We start from the raw sequence: 4,865 nt of genomic DNA, 5'->3' as shown, positions 1-4,865 counted from the left end.
AAGGTGAAGACCTCATTCTTTGAACCCTCCCGGGCAGTTCCTGTTCTAGCTTCTCTATCTCTAGCAAGTGATACAAACAACACAACATCTTCTCCGGTCGTAGGTCGGTAGGGCTTGCCCTGGCTAAGAAATGGAATAAAAAATTCCCGGTTTCTTGACTGTTTCTGAGATTATTTACCTTTATTTACATGAAGATGCACGGTCTCTTACACTTTTCCTAGCTTAAGTTGGCGGATTGGTAAACAAACGGCTCTGCGGCTCCGTTCGCTTCGGCACCACTCCCTTGCTTCTTATCGAGGTTGGTGCCAACAAACAAGTCCCATTCGAGCAATGGAATCTACATAAGAATGTAATCACTGTTAAGTATTCCACTCACTCATGCCCAGGAAAATGGGCCTCTAAAGAAAGCAAAGACGTGGCCCAGACCGAAAAAGGAACTTGATCACCCGGAGAAGATTTCTTTTCTTTGCTGATTCCTCTCAATGAAATTTGCCATGTTGCACTAAGTTACTTATGGATGTATGCATGCAGTCCGGGAACACTTTGGGGTGAACACCCATCCGAACAAGTAGGGTCAATAGTTCAGCATTTAGGCCGTAACATTTAGCAAAAAACGAATCTAAAACCCAACAAGTGCTCTCCGAACCAAGCTAGATAGTCTCCTATCACTAGGCTCACCAACCAACCTGGACTTTGATTCTTTCTTATTATTCTAACCGGATATAAAAACCATAAGGATTGTTTCCAGCCGAGAGTTCCCATATGACATAAGCGCTCTTGGGTGGGGTGGGCCCTCATTCGCCAAGTCTTTGAGTGCCCGTCGTACCACGTGGTTGGTACACTAGGCTGATAGATACTTTACTTTAAGGATCTGGCACCTTCGCTAGACGGAGAGTAAGCGACTTCTATTAGCACCGGACCGTCGAGTCAAATTTCTCGTGTCATGTGCAACGTCCATCAATGGTGGTTCATTAATGTCCATAGATTTAGACTCCTTCCCCCTTCCCTTATACGCAAAAGATCGAGAGGGGCCCGAACCCAAACCGAGAACGTAAACAGAATTCGACTCACTCTCGTATGGCTCGCCCTCGAGCCCTGGGCGAGTCGGCCGGGTCTTTCCCTCTTGTTCTGTTTCCGCCACGATAAAGACGCACGGAAGAACTATGGTATTCCCAGCGCATGGAGGATCCGTTGAGAGTGTCCCCTGTCTCGGTAGGGAACAGTACCTATTGTCTTGAAAAAAAGGTCAGTGCTACGGTCCCCTATTGTTTGATCCAATATTGACCGGTGCGGATCACGTTCTACTACCTCCGGTCCATGGTTCGACCTCCCGTAGTGGTCCTTGCTTTTCTTTTTGAAAGCTCCGCAGTGCCAATTTTGCGTACTTGCTCAGCATGCCCCCCTTTCGTCGAGTGCCCCGCCCGGTCCACAGGGCTGTTGACCTACCAAGCAAGCACTTGCCCGCTGCTCCTGCCGCCTGCCAAGTGGGATCCGCGCTCGTTATCCTGACTGTTCTCTCTGCTGGGCCCTTTCCTATTGCTCTAACCATAAGCTATGGCAATTCCAGCTCGCACCCACTCTGGCCCGCCCAGCGGGGCCTGAGTGAGCTCAGTGGTCAGCCCCTGACATTAGGGGTCTTTCGCTTTTGCCAGATCTATAGAGATATTACGAGTCCTCCGTCCCAGATTCCCTCGCCGCAGCCATCTGGTTCACCGGTACTACCAAAAAGTCTCATGCTTACGTTACTGTGACTGATATATAAGTATGATCTCGGACTACGAAGACCCAGTCGTGCTTCTGGTTTCCATTCTCATCATCATATTGAAGGAAACTCCTCGTGCTCTGCCATAAGAACTTGGAGTCCGTATCATGGTGAAGGTAAGGTAACGATGTGATTCTTGCTCAAAAAACTGACCGAACACATTTGAGTTATTGGCTCGTCCGACCCGGCAGCATTCATGAGTCGCTCGTTCAACTGTCCCTCGGAGACACGGTCGAGAAGTGCCATGCATGGTCGCCCCCCGTCCTTTCTTTCTCTCGGTCCCACCAGGGTGGGCCCCTCTGGGGTAATAAAGAAATGGATAAAAAAAGGGGACTTCTGCTACGGGCTATGCCACCCATTACTTATGAGGGAAGTCGCATTCGTCCCATCGCAAGCACCTACAATGTCATGATCACATTGGTTTACCCTTTTTTGGTAGTTCAACGGACAGTCGCCCCTCCAACAAGAAAAGGTAGAAATATGGAAACTTCTCTGCCATTTAGATCGAAGAATTTATAGAGGACATCAGGTTTTAAATTTCCAGAAACCACACGATTATATAGCCAAAGGGAATACGCCGCGCCTAAAATCATCCCAAGCGCAGCTAATGTGGCTACTAAGCTATTTCTTTGGAAAGCTCCTACTAAGATTAGAAATTCCCCGATAAAGCTGCTAGTGCCGGGTAAACTCATATTGGCTAAAGTGAACAAGAAGAAAATGGTAGAGAAATTCGGCATGGTGCTCACTAAACCTCCATAATATCTAACAAGTCGAGTCTTATGTCGGTCATATAGAACACCAACAAATAGAAAAAGGGCTGAAGAAACCAGTCCATGACTTAACATAAGTAAAATGCTACCTCCAATTCCCTGTATGTTCGATAGAGCCTAATATTCCCCCAGAGTATGCCGCTTACCCCCCGAACCGTACAAGATAGTTACCACCTATCATACGGCTTTCTAACTCCACTTCTTTTTCTGGTCCTTCCGCTCTGTCGGATCGATGGTAGTCTCAGAGATCTGGTAACCTCCGACATTTTTGATAACACACTTCCTGCTTCCGTTTTGAGTTGCGCATCTTTCTCCCCGGGGCATACTATAGTATCACATCGTAGACCCCCACCCCAACTCTATCTTCCTTATCAGTGAACCGGAACATAGTGCATAGGTACTCTTCGATGCTGCGAGGACGAGACGAGGTGACATACTACAATCACGCACTGAAGTTCTGCCCTTCGGCTCGGCATATGGAACCTCTCAGCTGCTCCCTCGGGATAGGTAGGCCCACCCCCCCTTTCCCGAGAGGCGGTCGGGCTGTGTTTCCCCTGCGGCCACCCAATGGCGGCAGAAAACGAAAAAGGGTGGGCTCCGCGCGGTTCACGTTTTATTGTAAAAAGAGAGCTTTTCATTCTCTTATAGAAGCCCGCGCCCACGCGGGTAAAGCCCAGCGAAGCTGCAGGGAGCACTGAGCAATGGGGGGATGAGGGCGACCCCGCCCACGGGTTGGACCACACCACAGGCAAAAGTCCTTCCACGGCAAGAGAAGGGTGACCGAAACAAGAAAAGGGAGCTAGTCGTTGGAGGGAAGACAAGGCTCATTCCGTGCGACTCCACAGAAGAGTACGCGCGCTAGAAAAGGCAGCCAGCTTAAAAATGCTAGCTAGCTACTGTTGTAGCCTTATTTAGTTTGGTTGCCTACGCTTGCTCTCCGGCGCGCTACGGCAACACCCCCTGCTTGCTTCTTTCTGTTCGACGCGGAGCTCGCAGCCTCCCCACCCTTGCTTAGCGTTCCACTTGTGATCCTGGAGGATTTGGAGAAATGCGCCCGACCATGAAGAATGGATTTTGTATTTTCTTTCATGTGAACGGCCCTATCTTGTAAAGAATGGTTTTTTTTGCTATAGACCACGTTGAGAAAGACCAACCAACAACACAAATAAAGACCGTTCCATTTGGGTACCTCGAAAGGGAGGTGCTCCTTATGATGCTACGGACGGTTGTCCGAAGTGCATGCAATGATGGGCTCGGATAGGATAGGATTGTGCGCGCCGGGCCCTTTGGGTGTCCATATTTTGGCCGACCTTAGCGTATATACTATGTTATGCGGCCGTAATATTTTGATACCTTCCACCGCTGTTACGCCAGAAATCCAAGGTTCCACACGAGCTCCTGTTCTGCGGCGTGATGGCAGGACCGCTAGGGGATTGGCTTCGGGTGTAGGTAGGGTCAAATCCGCAGGGGTCATGCAAATACATAGGCCCCTTCCTTCTGCCGAGTTGTTTAGAAGGCGCTTTCCGTTCTACGGTCCCTCGGAGCGAAGGGTTAGGCAGGTAGTACGGGCCCTCTGACTTCCAGCTATGTGCTGTGTGCGACTCCCGCGAAGAGAATGAAGGGAAGATCTTCGAGCTTTCTCCGCCAGCGGCTTATGTAGTGGTCAGCATTCCTACGTGCTCCGCCTGATCCCCACTGGAGATTATATGAGGGGTCTTAGAAACTGTCGTGACGCTTTGGTGACGAAGGTCACCGGGGTGACTATGGAAGGATTCCGTGGTAGTCTTTGACTCCCTCCAACTCAATCAATATCAAGAACATGTCGTGAGCATGGGGGTTTTGCTGACTACTAAACTATTGGCTAGGGCTTTTCTAGTTATAGCTTCTATAGTGAGTGGCCCTTCCGCTTTGATCTAGTTTTAGTTTGTATTGTACTAAATTGAACACATATCAAAGAAAGGCGATCAATCAATAAGTAGTTGCCCTTCTCCGGCCTGGGAAAAGCAGCGAACTCGTTAAACAAGGGGCTTTTTTATTCATGGTCGCTACTGTTGTATTGTATGTTGTCGGGGGAAACTACTGCTTCTACGACAGCTCCGCTTCCTCGTCTTGCTTCTACTTTGCTTGTTTGCACGAAGGCTTAGAGTCCTTTTCGCTAGGTCCAAATTCGTCAAAGCGAAAGATCTGATCCAACGGAAATCCTGCATATTGAGCGCAACTGATATGTGGCTACTAGGCGCGATCATCCCGCATGCCATAAAAAAATACTTCTTTTTTTTATGGCCCGTCATATAAATATAGAATAGATATGGATAGAGAGACATTCTATTGAT

At 48.8% G+C, this 4,865-nt stretch overlaps 1 pseudogene; it reads right to left on the bottom strand.

Moving 5' to 3' along the window:
- Positions 1–479: 479 nt before the first annotated feature.
- LOC119285787 overlaps positions 480–4,865 on the bottom strand; it is a 7,843-nt pseudogene continuing 3,457 nt past the window's right edge.

Source organism: Triticum dicoccoides, chromosome 4A, assembly GCF_002162155.2.
Source record: "Triticum dicoccoides isolate Atlit2015 ecotype Zavitan chromosome 4A, WEW_v2.0, whole genome shotgun sequence".
Classification (NCBI taxonomy): Eukaryota; Viridiplantae; Streptophyta; class Magnoliopsida; order Poales; family Poaceae; genus Triticum; species Triticum dicoccoides.
This window is presented reverse-complemented; position numbering and strand designations above follow the sequence as displayed.